Here is a 14902-nt window from a genome sequence, read left to right on the forward strand (position 1 = left end):
CCCTAACATTCCAAGCACCTATAGACATACATCATTGGGAATTAATAGAGTTTTTAGCATTTACCTCCTCAAATGCCAGAGAAATCCCCAACTTACTGTTATTGCCTTCCTGATCCGTCCCACAATTCTTCATTTTGTTACTTTCTTTTCCCATTTTATCCCCCTCTGGTATTAGAAAGAAGCATTTTATTATTCACAATTTCATTAGCACCCATAGCAGAACCACCACAATCTACAATCCGATGGATAACCACCTTCTCACCCTTAGCATCCTCTTCCATTTTATCCGAAACTTCCTCTTCAATCTCTCCCAAAATTTCAAATTTGTTTTTATTACTAAAGCCATCACCTGTGTTATCCATACTTGCCAAACTTTTATTACCCTCCTCCTTTTTATTATCCTTTTTAATAACATACTCTTGCATTTTATTCTCCTTTAACCCCTGACTACCAATCGAATTCTGCCCATTAGCAACCTTCTCATAACTTCTATTCTTTTCTAAATTCCAATGACTTATCCCTTTATTATTCCAATTCCGATTCTGCCCTTTACCATTACCACCTCTATACCCATTATTGCCTTTTGAATTATTACTCCTGTTCCAATTCCCATTCTTCCCATTATTCCTCTGATTATACGATTGATTATAACCCTCCTGAGCCTTACTAGTGCCTTCCCCAAAATTACTCCCTAACCCCTTCTTATAACTGACTTCTGTAAATCCATCCCCATTAACCACTTCCTTCCCTTTATTGTTCTTTATGTTTCTCTCATCCCGCTTCTTAACCACTTTCTCAACATTCATAGCTGCAGCACAAACTTTATCCATATGCCCATAAACTTTACAATGATTACATCTAGATGGAATCCAAGCATACTCAATATCAAAACTTTGAATCACAGCAGAATTAGAAACAAAATCCCATGTAGAAATTTCTATTTTCTTTCTCCATTCCTTCTCAGCTGCCATTTCAACAAGAATTCGAGCATAAGCATTCCTACCTTTATGTTCCAAACACATTTCCTCCGTAAAAGAATCAAAAGCCAATGGAATCCCTATCTTGCTAGCAATTATACATAAATTTTCACCACTCCATACTTCCAAAGGCAAGTCAAAAATTTTAATCCACACCGGAATTTTATCATGCTTATTTTTAGATAATGTCAATCCTGGTCTCCACCTTTGAAGAAATAATGGCATATTATTAAACAGTAACCAAGGACTGCCCTCCAAAATAGATAACATCCCCTGCTCATCACTGAATTTAAAAAAGAAAAACCCTTTGTTGTTCATGAATACCTCTTCCAAACCCACATTCTTCCACAACCTTCTAACTTCTTTCTGAATCACAGGAAATGCTAGCTTCTTATCAATCATATATCCATATAAAGTATTAGTATATGGGACACTCGCATTCTTCAAATTCTCAATCGGTATAATTACAGGTCCATCATCTTCACCATTTTCCCCAGGAATGAATCTAACATCTATCTTACCCTTATGCCTATTACCCTTTAGCACACCAGCATAAGAATTCCTCAAATTTCCCTGTATTTCACCATCCACCTTTTTGCTATTATTAGCATCCCCCAAAATAGATGGAAGCAAATTAATGCTATTGATTACAGTACCAGACGTCATCTTGCAACTAGTATCAACGATAATTTTAGCATTAGCCTCAGTTTCCATTTCAATTTCCTCAACTACACTAGTTTCATCCTCACTAGTATCATCTTCCCCATCCTCTTTAGAAGAACCATCATCTTCAGCATTACTTTCCTTCTCATTGACTTGCTTTTTCAAATTTGACATATCAACATCCATTTCCTGATTCTTCTCACTGTCTAAATCCTTCCCCATAGACTTCTCCACCTTCAAATCACTAAGAAATTGAAAGCCAATCCCCGGAATAAATTCTTCATTACTGATAACATTCATATCCCTATCAGCTCTAGACTTCACAACTTCATTTTCAATCAACTTAGAACTATCATGTTTATTAACATCAATCACCGCAATGTTAGGATTAACCCTAATCATTTCACTCGTAGCATTCCTCAATTCCACATTAGGATCCAATAAATCATTACTCAATTTTGACCCATCCCAATTTTTCATCAAATTAGCAGTGTTACCAGAAGGAATAGACACAACTTGAGATCCATCATTTTTCATCTCCCCAGAACCTCCATACTTCAATCCCTTCACCTTACAATCAGATCCAGGCATAGAAATGTTAGAATCCGAATCCCAGGCTGATACAGATTCCAAATCATCTTCCGATGCATCCTCATAACCTTCTTCATTGTCATAATCCTCAGCATCCATCGGAGATAACCCATCCACCAACTTCCGAGCTCTGTTCTTAACTCTGAAAGCTTTCCCCTCCATTTTCCATTCAGCTTTACTAATCCCTGAAGCAACAGCTCCAGACACACTTGGCTTACGACGAGCCTTATAGATCGTAGCTGAAGATTGCTCAATAACCCCAGGGGGAACTAGCTCTTTCACATCCACTTCAGTCCTAACAAACCGGACAACAACACTTTTATCTGGAGGTTTAACTTTCACTTCCATCAATCGATCCGCTTTGGATGATGCACCCATTAGGACAACGAAATTAGTAGAGAAAATGCTTCACCGATTAAAAGACAGACGTCGGAAAAGCAGCACCGATGAATCAAAACTAGATCGCATAACCGATAGAGAGAATCAGAGGAAGAGAGAGAAAGCGAAAAAGTTAGCATAGCTTTTAGCATCGTTTCATTCTTGAGGTCCACATTAGAAGTATATGCAATTTAGCAATGCTTCGATGATCGTTGTTTAATTCTTAAGTTCCACAATAGATGTAGTCTTCACAATTCAGCAAAGCTTTGATGAGCATTGTTTAATTCTTGAGTTTCTCAATAGAAGTCTATACAATTTAAGCAATGCTTTGATGAGCATTGTTTCATTCTTGAGTTCCACATTAGAAGTCTATGTAATTTTGTGGCAACCCGAAATTTATTCCGTCGTTGTAACCCAGTTCCGCTAATAAATTAACATTTATTGTTATTATTTCAGTTAATATTTGGGTTAGAAATATAAATTAATGTTTTTATTTTATTGAAACGAAATAAAAACACATGTAACATCTCGAATTTATTTGAGAAAATTTTAGTTTACGACTAAGCCGTGTTACGACCATTTAATCGGGTAGAACTTTAAACCCCGTTTAACGTCCATATCGGGTAGATTCACCTGGCCACAAAACCCGACCCCTATATAAGGGTGAGAAGACATCATTTGGACCTTTTACCACCCTAGTCACTCTCTCTCTTCAAGGCCCGAATCCATCCAAAAACCGCAAGTTTCTGCTTCCAAACTGTAAGTTCTCTTACCCTAGATTGTTCTAAAACTCATTACATGTTGATATAGCTTGAAAATCGTCCAAGAAGGCCAAGAATAAGGAGTTTACGGCCCAAGAACACTCTTAGGCCGTAAACCCCTAAAAGTGTGCCAAAAATGCCCCAAATCTCTTCCTTAGGCTTAGAAACTAGCTTAGGACTTAACCTTGAAGTGTTCTAGACATTAAACACCAAGTTTGGAGGCTTGAAAGAGGGTTTACGGCCCAAGAACATTCTTAGGCCGTAAACTCCCTCAAAATATGCAAATCAAGCCCTAAAACCCCTATTTAACCTTGGACCTTCACTAAGAAATTGTAAGGAGTGAACTAATGTGACAACCCGAAGTTTGTTACGTCGTCGTAACTCGTTTCCGTCCATAAAACTCGTCTTTAGCGAATTGTTCCGATTTCGTTTTTGGATTAAGTCATTTAATTAAGACTTTTATTATGACCTCGTAAGTATCCAAACCCATTAGAAACACATGAGAACGCCCCAAATTATTATTTGGAAAATTTTTAGTTTCGACACCGTTGGGTCACGACAACTAAATCGGGTACGACCAAAAGCCCCGTTTAACGTCAGTATCCGGTAGAATTCCACCGTGTCTCAAACCCAAACCATACATAAAGTTGAGTGAGCCTCATTTGAAACTTTTTCACTCTCTCTCTCTTCTCTCTCTCCTCAAATCCAAGTTCTTGATCCAAAAACCATCCAATTCAAGCTCCAAATCGGTAAGGAATCAATCCTAGCTCATAGTATAACATCTTTAGCTTTCAAATTCATGGTTAAATCATGAGATAGGGCCAAGAACATGTGTTTAGGGCCCTGTAGCAGCCCCAAACCGTAAACCCACTTAAATGGGGTTTTGGAGCCCCAAAACCCTTCCAAAACACCTTTAGAGCTTAGATATGACTTAGGGGCTTACAAGACCGGACTTGGAACACCAAAACGTCATCATTTGAGGGGTAAACATGAGTTTACGGACCAAGAACATGCTTGGACCGTAAACACCCTTTCATAGGCCGTAAACACCTTTTAAGGTGTTAAGATGCCCCTTAAACACCTCCTAAGCCTTGGAATATAGTCTAGAACCAACCACCATTGTGTTAGGGGCCTTAATCATCAAGAAAACCATCTCCTTAGGATTTCACGGCCGTAAACCCCCCAATGAATGGTTCCTGGGCCGTAAACTCCTATAAGTTGGTTAAATGGTGCCCTAACCTCCATCCAAGGCTTGTATATTGAGTCAGAATCACATGTAATTAACCTAGGACCACCAAAACATCAAAGGAATGGGTATAAGAGAGTTTACGGCCGTAAACTCCTAGTTTACAGCCGTAAACTCCTCAAATTGTCTATAAGTTGATCTACTCCCCTTCCATAGCCTTAGAACTTAACCTAACATCACCTCTCAAGTGTTATAAGACCATTTAGCACCCAAGAACACCATCCATGAGTTTACAACCATAAACTCATGGGGATATGGTCATTAGCACCGTAAACTCGCTTAGGAGTTTACTCTTGAAGAGCAAACTCCATACCTAGGCCATACACATCCATAGATGCCACCCGGGTCACTCCAAACACTTGAATAGAAGTGTTTTCGCGTCTCGAAGTGTTATTCATATTTAATTAGTAGTTCAAAGCCTAATTAGATATAATTGTGTATCTCTTCGTATTACATAGGAACCCCGCGTGTTTTCAAGCCCCGAACTGACGTTTAACATCCAAACCGACACATTCCTCGATTGGTGAGTTCATACCCCTACTCTTTTTCCATGTTTTTCAAATGTTTTCAAGGGGGGATACAAGCAAAAGCACAAGGAAATCTTGTACTCAAACTTTTATTTCAGTTCAAATGTTCATATTCTGTATGCTTTTAATATCGAAAACCGTTTTAACCAACAGTTAGACTTGCAGCGTTAGATTTCAGATGAATTGTAGATTTCTTTATAAAATGTTATAATCTATGTTACATTTTATAATTTACGAAGGATTCATGCTAATCATAAATTAGGATTATTACTAATAAGATACGCCTTCGGATAGTACCAGAACTTCAAAAGTATAGCTAGTGCACGCCTTTGGATGGCACATAACTTCGAAATTATAGCTAGTGTGCGTCTTTGAGTGCCACCAGAGTTTCAGAAATAATTCAAAAGTACGCTTTTGGATATCGACAGAGTTTCAAAAATATACGCATTTAGATGTCGACAGAGCTTCGGAAATACGTCTAAAATACGCCTTTGGATGTCACCAGAACTTCGAATATACAACTAGTGTACGTCTCTGAATGTCTCCAAAGATTCGAAATTACAGATAAGTATGGTAGATATTCGACATTCGTGTATAGGATAACCAGGCTATCAGAATACCTAACTAATACTACAAGTATGGTAGATACTAGTACATTGCATTCCGAACCAAGAACTAACCACGACTTTTAGGAAAATAAGGGTTTTTCCTGGGATAACATAACTGCTCTTAACCAAACTGTGTAATGAATGGATAACTAAACTTTCCTTATAAGAAAATATGGGATTTTCTTGGATAACGACTTTTTCAGAAAACCAAAGGAAATTGTTCTTTTACGAAAATAATCCGCTTATGAACTCACCAGCTTTATGCTGATTTTCAAATTGCTTGTATTCTCAGGTCTGCATTAGACAGGTACCCCACGATCTTTTGGAGAAGATGGAGCCTATAGAAGACTCGTCTTAACTTTTGTTCATATGATATATATGTATAACACTTGTAACACTTTGTTTTTAAGACAATGTAAATATTTTTATGTAATGTAATGGTTGTGTTTACTATGCTTACTATGTACATTGGTTGCGATACTACATGACGTCCTCCACCCCGGAACGTTTCCACCATCAGTTTCGAGGTGTGACAACTAAGGACCACAAAATCGAAGTATATGGGGTGTTCAAGAGCTTACGACCGTAAACCATGGGGTTCACGACCGTAAACTCCCAAGGAGTGGTCCTAGGACCGCAAACTCCAAGGGAGTGCCCCTTTTGAACCTTAAACACCCCTTAAACCTTGGAAATTACCTTGGAACCCTTCCTTGTGATACAAAAGACTTGAAAGCACACAAATAAACTCCTTACATGAGTTTACGGCCATAAACTCATAGAGGAAGTGGTCCATCGGCCGTAAACTCACCTAAGGTGAGTATTAGAAGAGTAAACTCCATGGTAAGGCCTTATACTCTCCCAATGCAACCTCATAGCCTCCTAGCACTTGACGAAAGAGTTTTTCTTTGCATTAGGATGTCTATATGTGTTTAATTAGTGTCTTAATCACTAATTACTTGTAAACATATGTCTTCATATGTTACTAGGGTCTTAGAGTGTGTTCAAGTCTTTACTTGACACCAAACGCTCATCCGACACTTCTACCCGAACTACTCGCTACAGGTGAGTTCATACCCCTTAATTAACCTTTTTAAATGATTTTTACATGTTTTAGGGGGGGGGATACAAGTTAAATGCAACAAGTTTTAGTATAAAATCATATGTGATTTATAACTTGCAACCAAAAAGGATTTTCTATACTTGTAGCTACTTGTCACTAAAACTGTTTTAAATAACCATCAAACGCATTTTCTATGTTAAATTGTCATCAAATTATTTTCAAACTTCTTTTAAATTACTTTTCTTTTAAACTATATATGCACCAATATATTTATATAAGTAAGTGTCACACCCTGAAACCGAAGGCGGAAACGTCTCGGGGTGGAGGTGACTTCATGGGAATATCATAACCAATGTACATAGTAAGCAAAGTAAAACACAAAACATTACATTACATAGATTTCATTACATCAGTTGAAAAGTAAAGTAGTACAAGTTTCATAGATACATAGTTTATATGAACAAAATGAGACGAATCTTCTACGCACTCCGTCTTCGCCAAAAGAGATCATCGGGTACCTGTCTAATGTGAACCTGAGAAAACAAGCGGTTTAAAAATCAGCATAAAGCTGGTGAGTTCATAAGCGGTTTTCTTTTCTGAAAATGTACGAGTTCCCTTAGTTTTCTAAAAACGTGGTTATCCAAGAAAATCCCATATTTTCTTATGTAAAGTTAGTTTCCAACCCCGAAAAGTAAAGTAAACGATGTACAATGAAAACATGATTGTTCTTGTAAATTGTAAAGTTTAGTTATCTAACTTGTTACACTTTTCTGGTTACATACTACTGTTACTTAGGAAAATCCTATATTTTCCTACATGTGTGTGTGAACTGTTACTGATTCTGATTATGTTCAATGTCCTCTCCAGGAAAACCCCATGTTTTCCTGACTGTGTGTGTGTGTATCTTTACCGATTCTGGTTATGTTCAGTGTTCTCCCCAGGAAAACCCCATGTTTTCCTGAATGTGTGTATGTGTGTGCCTGTCATCCTTGAACGTACATTAGTTTTATTACGTACATAAAACTAATAAATAAGTGTAAAGCGTTAATAATCTTGATTGCGACTCCTTAACCATACTTCAGACTAGATATGACTCGAGTCGTGGCCAGTATCCTTTTTATGACTTTCGTCACCCTTGAACCTTTCGGTTCGGCTGTAGCTAGCAGCCAGGTGCGGGATTGTCGGTCCCGTATAGATCTATACACTCAAGTCACGCTCCCCTACGTTCGGAGATTCTGGTTATAGGGGTAGCCCTCCACTCTCGTGCCACAGGACATGTTACAAAGGACGTGTCTCCAATCTTTAAGATTACTCATCACTTCTCGCCTAGGGAAGTGGTATCTACAACTAACTAAGTTCTAACGTACCTGTCCTTTACACTCGAGCCTAGGTGTTTTATTAAGGACATTACACTCGAGCCTAGGTGTTATCTAATGATGACTGTCCTTTACACTCGATCCTAGGTGTATTATTAAGGACATTACAGATGATATATGTGTTATCTTATGGTGATTGTCCTTTACACTCGATCCTAGGTGTATTATTAAAGACATTACAATTGATTTGTGTATTATGATGGTATTTATCTATCACACTCGAGCCTAGGTGTATTGTTAAGGACATACAAATGTTTTATGTTTTCTGATGGTGTCTGTCTTTTACACTCGAACCTTAGTGTTTTATTACAGACATTACAGTGGTTTATGTGTTCTATCAGTTTAAATGTGAGCAATCAAATATAAGGTATACAATACATGAATGTATAATAAGAATTGAAAATCGGGTTAAAACAAATAACTCTGCAAGTTAAAACAGTTTGTTAAAAGGTTTTCAATTCTTAAAAATGTACAATTATGAAACCATTTAACTGAAATCATGTGTTTAAGTACAAGATATTCTTGTACTTTTGCTTGTATTCTCCCCCTAAAAACATTGAAAAACCATTGAAAAAGGGTAGGGGTATGAACTCACCGGACTCGGAAATGTGTCGATTTCGGATGCTAAACGTCGAATCGAGGCCTGATAACACGCGAGGTTCCTATGTAACATGAAATGGCATACAAATATATCTAATTAGATTCATAAACTCTAATTAGATATGAAGTCACACTCCAACGAACGAAAACACCTCAAAACGGGTGTTTGGAGTGACTCGGGTGACATCTACGGACGGGAATTGAAGTGAGGGACTTGGGATTTGAGTTTACTCCCCAAGAGTAAACTTCCTAATGAGTTTTCGGCCATATACACCACTCACACATGAGTTCACGGCCGTGAAATCATGTTGGCATGATTTATGGTGCTTAATGGGTCATTAACACTTGGGAAGGGTTGGAACAATTTTATCTAAGGCATGGAATGAATTTAAATCACCAATAACAACACTTAAGGGATTTTACGTGCCTAGCATGGAGATTACGGCCGTAAACTCCTAAACTCTCCTTGAATGAGTGACTTAAAGGCCTTAGATTAATCACATGTGATTCCAATAATTTTTACAAGCCTTGGTATGAATTTAGGGCATCAAATAACACATTTTTAGGAGTTTACGGCCCTGGAGCATGTTCTATGGCCGTAAACTCTCTTATGAGAGGTTTTGTTATGTTTAAGGTCCCTAAACTATTTTTGGTTGGTTCTATGATTTATTCCAAGGCTTTTGGTGGTGTTGGATGGCTTTCTAACACATTGGAAATGAGTTTACACCCATATTTGAGGAGTTTACGGCCCAAGCACATGCCTTGGCCGTAAACTCATACAAATCCCTCAAAAGTCATGTTTGAAATGTTCTAAGTCCATTACCAAATTTTTAAAAGTCATATCTAGGTCTAGTTTGAGCCATGGAAGGGTTTAAGGGCTTAAAACCCCTTTAAATATGGGTTTACGGCCTAAGCACCTTCCAGGGCCGTAAACTCATATACAAGGCTGTAAATCATGATTAAATCTCGAATTTGAAGGTCCAATATGATGCACATTGGGTTAGAGAAGGTACCTTGATGATTTGAAGCCTTAAACTTGAGATTTTGACCCTTAAATCTAGTTTGAGGAGAGAGGTTGGAGTGATAGTTATAAAATGAAGCAAAAGCTTCAAAATGAAGACTAGGATCACTTTAAATAGTGTCCAAGTTCAGGACACGGTAGAATTCTACCCGATACCGGCGTTAGGCGGGGCTTTTGGTCGCACCCGGCTAATTTGCCGAAACCCGATATGGTTGATTCTAGAAATGTTCCGATTATTAATATGAGGAGTTAGAATGAGTTCTAAGGGTATTAAGACACTCATTAAGTCATAAAATAAAATCCACATTAATGACTTAATAAAATGTCGGAATCGGAAACGAAATCGGAAACGGCGATTGGATGATCAGAACGAGTCGTGAAAAGGGTTACATTTAGGGATATGGATTTCGGGTTGTTACATTATCCCCCCGTTAGAGGGAATTTCGTCCCGAAATTTAAAGATTCGAACACAGATCACGAAGTGAAAAGAGATATGTGGATGAATCTACTGCTTCGGGTCTTCAAGCTCCTAAGTGGAATCGGGTCTCCGCTTGACATTCCAGCGAACCCTCACGGTCACGATGTGGCTTTGTACATGGTTAACCTCTCAATCCACGATCTCAATTGATTCATACATGAAGGTTCGGATTTTTCATTGGTTTGGACCTCATCAAAGGGCGACTAAGGTTTTCGTCAGGTTAGCACTTCTCACAAACAACGATGTGGAATACTGGATGCTCGCTGCGGAGTTCCTGAAGATAGCTCGGAGAGGGCTATGGAATCGATTCCTAACGAGGATCTCGAAGAGTCTAAGGTTCCACAAGTTAAGTTTTCCACACTTCCCAAGGCGTAATATGTCTTTCCAGAGTAAAACCTCAAACAAGTGGGTACATTTTCACATGGCAGAGTAACTAAGAGTCTGATGGTTCTAAGGGAAACTTCTACATGAGTCTACGATTATAGCCGGCGGAACCCAAGAATCGATAGGTTTCCATGGGTGTTCCCGGTGCCGACTAATTCTTTATTGCCTTTGCTTACCTACATGACCAAGAAAATGGTTCGACCGAAGGGCACCACTACTACCTCGTAGTGATCGTATCAAGCCCTGATTGCTGACTTGCACACATCGTGCTCACTGAGGTTTGGCTACGAGGAAATTCCTGGGATTAGGTCGATGCAAGACTAGACTATGCGTTCGGAAAGAATTCTCAAGAATTCTTTGGAAATAGTATCGGGGAAAGAATCGTAGACTTCTCGTTTCTCGATGATTACTCGGACGAGGGATAGACGGGAAAATTTTTTAAGCTTTGATGTACGAAGATCATGAGAGTCGGGTCGGAGAGAAGTTAGAACGAACGGCTTTCTCGAATCCAAGAATGACAGCATGAATGAGGCTCGGTCATTTCATGCTAAAGGTGACATCAAAGCATTTCATAAAAAGTTTGCCAATAGGTCGAATGGAAAAAGAATAATCGCTCAGATTGAGAATACAATCTACGAATACAACACAAGCGTTCTCGTTCTCACGTGATAACCATCTCGAAGATATACATTTTCGGTTACTCGCAAACGACTGGGTTAGAAAATGTTCAAATGGATGGTTAACAAATTTCTTTTGGTGCTAGAATCGAAAAGATTCACAGGCATATAAATTTAACAAGGGGAAATATACCTGTGGCAACGGTGGGATCGGTGGCTGTCTCCTCTTGTCCTATCGCTAGAACTCTTCCGGTGTTGCCAGGTGTTACAGCCTTGGGACAGTTTCGCTTAAGATGTCCAACTTCTCCACAACCATAGCAGGCCCGACCAATGCCCGCTTCGGAAGTTTGACTCATTGATTGGGTTGTTGTCTTATAGTTTTTCGCCATGTGACCCTTTATGCCACATTTGTTGCAAATTATCTCTACACATGGACCGCAAGGAAGATGATGATAGTTGCACTTGTCGCAACTAGGAAGGGTTCCAGTATACCTATTAGCAGGTTTTCGAGTTGAGGATCCATCAACAGAAACAGTTGCTGGGGAAGTGACTGTCACAACCCCAAACCAGAATGGCGGAAACATTCGGGGGTGGATGACTTCACGTAGTATCACAACAATTGAATATTGTAAAGAAAGTAACACAACCATCATATATATAATAAAAACGTATCTTGTTGCGTTATACATATTTGCAAAAGAATATTACAATATGATGATATAAATGTTTAATGATAAACGTCCTTAGCGTTCCTTCTTCAAAAGCTGGTGGTTACCTGTATTACTGATTCCCTGAGAAACACAAGTGGTTTCGAAAAAGTGTCAACAATTAAGTTGGTGAGTTCATAAGTGTTTTTCATTGAAAAGTATGTCCTTTTGGTAGTAAATCAATGAACGAGGTTTTCAGAAAATCCAATATTTTCTATAAATGGTTTGAAAAGTTTCCAGAGTTGGAGTGCGTTAGTATGTTCCATACTTGAATAATAATGATAAACTTTGTGCTAAAAATAATGTGGAAAACTAAATGCATATATGAATCTCGTAAATCAAACTTGTTTTTATACTTTTATGTGAGTTTTATAACCATACTATTGACACTGACTACCTGTAACAACATTGTTCAGGTGTTGTAGTGTTATGACATTTGTCACCCCAGACCTGCCGGTCTAACTATAGCTAATAGTTTAGGTGCGGGGTTGTCATCCCGTATAGATCTATACACAAGTATCACGCTCTCCATCCAAGAGATTATGGTATATAATACAGGACTTGAAATGAATACATACGAGTACGTTAAAGTTTGAATATCTCACATTACTTGGTATAAACAGATTTACGATAAGAAAGACTTTACTTCTTTTGAAAGTATTTCGTTTGTCAAGATGTATATGTAAAATGTATGAATAACTTGTTAACTATACTCATTATAGTTTCTCAAAAAGTATGTTTCCATTTAGTAAGAATAACTTGGTGATATAATAGCCCTTTAAACATAAAGATATTTGTATCAATACTCTATAAGATAGATATTATAATTATGTTTATGAAATGATACTTTGACTTATAATGTACTTGTAGTTCCCCCCTAAAACATGAAAAGAATTGAAAGGTAGGGGTATGAACTCACTCGTTTGGTTTGAAGAGAGAGAGAGGCTAGAGTTGAGCAGAACTTCGACTGCGGAAAGCCACGCCTTCAGACTCTTCGGGGGTCTCGGTAGCGTAGATCTTTCGTCGGGGGCTCGGGTGCGGAAACCGAGGGTGTCAGGATGGTCTCTGGAGCTTGGAAGTATGAGAGAGTGTTTGAGAAAGTGTGCAAAACCCGTAGCTCAAACCCTCTATATATAGTGCTGGAGGATCGCGTACGCGGGGCGTACCACCAGAGTACACTGGGCGTACGCGGTATGCGGGGCGTAAAAATGCGTCACGGCTTATGACTCCGGTCTAGCTAAGCGTAGAGTTGCAGCCGATGGGACTCGACTCAGGGTCTAGTACGCTGGGCGTAATCTGAGATTACGTTGGGCGTACTCCAGTCTCTCATCTTCTAAATTCCGTAACTTTCGCATACGGGCTCCGTTTTTCACGTTCTTTATATCCACGCGTAGGTGAGATTATGCTCTACAACTTTCATTTAGACTCCGTCGGCTAGTTTTGAATTTATTTTTAATGATATATTTTTGATAGGCCGGGATTCCTAAAGTCCGTTAAAAATTCATAGTTTCTTTATTCGACGTCGGTTTTCGTTTGTCTTTTTATCATTTTACTCCTATCGTGGAGATCTTCAACTCTCGTTTAGGGTGCGATAGCTAAATAACACTCGCTCTTCAATTCGAGTTTTTAGCCCTCTACTACTGTTACGAAACTTTGGAAATTCTTAACTTCTTCATACGAGGTCCAATTTGAGCGATCTTTTTATGTACGTTTACAGTTTAACGAACTCTACATCTTTTGTTTAGATACTTAAGGCAAAAAAGCATTTTATTGAAATTTCACTTTTTACGTTAAATAGCGTTTTAACGGTGTGTCGTAAATATACGAGTGGTTATAATTTCTTCAATATAACCCGGTTTTGAACGTTCTTTATGTTTTTGGAAACATTGGCACGATATCTAATATTTGATGCATCTCAACTTAGATATTTGAACACTTTATTTGTTAGGTTAATTTAGTTGATAGCAAATAGTTTTCGTTGTATTTGACATTTGAGCGTTACACTGCTTTTGGGAAAATATAGGGTTGTCACATCATCCCCCTGTTAAGGGAATTTCGTCCTGAAATTTTAATCTAAGATAGAGTTTACATGTTAGGAAAAAGATGCGGGTACTTTTGTTTCATCTGATCCTCGCGTTCCCAGGTGTATTCAAGTCCTCGCTTGGCGTTCCAGCGGACCTTTACAATAGGTATGCGGCTTTGTTTAGTCCTTTTTATTTCCCGATCCATGATCTCTACTGGTTCCTCTACGAATTGGAGATTCTCATTTATTGCAATTTCGTCTAGAGGGATGACAAGGGTCTCATCGGACAAGCACTTCTTTAGGTTTGATACGTGAAAGGTAGGGTGTACATTGTGGAGCTCCTGAGGTAATCTAAGTTTGTAAGCCATTGGACCAATCCTGGCAAGGATCTCGAATGGTCCGATGTATCTTGGGTTCAGTTTTCCACGCTTCTCGAAGCGTATTAATCCCTTCTAGGGTGAGACCTTTAGTAGAACTCGATCTCCGACCTGGATTTCCAAAGGCTTCTGTCTTTTATCCGCGTAACTCTTTTGTCTATCCCTTGATGCTTTTAGACGTTCCCGAATCTGAACAATCTTCTCTGTAGTTTCCCTTATGATTTCTGGTCCAGTGAGCGAGTTGTCTGTTGCTTGTCCTTTTGCTAGCAGTGTGTACCCCACTTCGGCCCAACACAGAGGCGACCTGCATTTGCGGCCATAGAGGGCTTCGAACGGGGCAGCTTTGATACTGGTGTGGTAGCTATTGTTGTACGAGAACTCGACCAAAGGTAGATGTGTGTCCCATGCCTTACCAAAATCGATTACGCAAGACCTCAACATATCTTCTAAGGTTTGTATGGTTCTGTCACTCTGGCCGTCGGTTTGTAGGTGATAAGCAGTACTCATG

Source organism: Lactuca sativa, chromosome 7 (assembly GCF_002870075.4).
Source record: "Lactuca sativa cultivar Salinas chromosome 7, Lsat_Salinas_v11, whole genome shotgun sequence".
Lineage (NCBI taxonomy): Eukaryota > Viridiplantae > Streptophyta > Magnoliopsida > Asterales > Asteraceae > Lactuca > Lactuca sativa.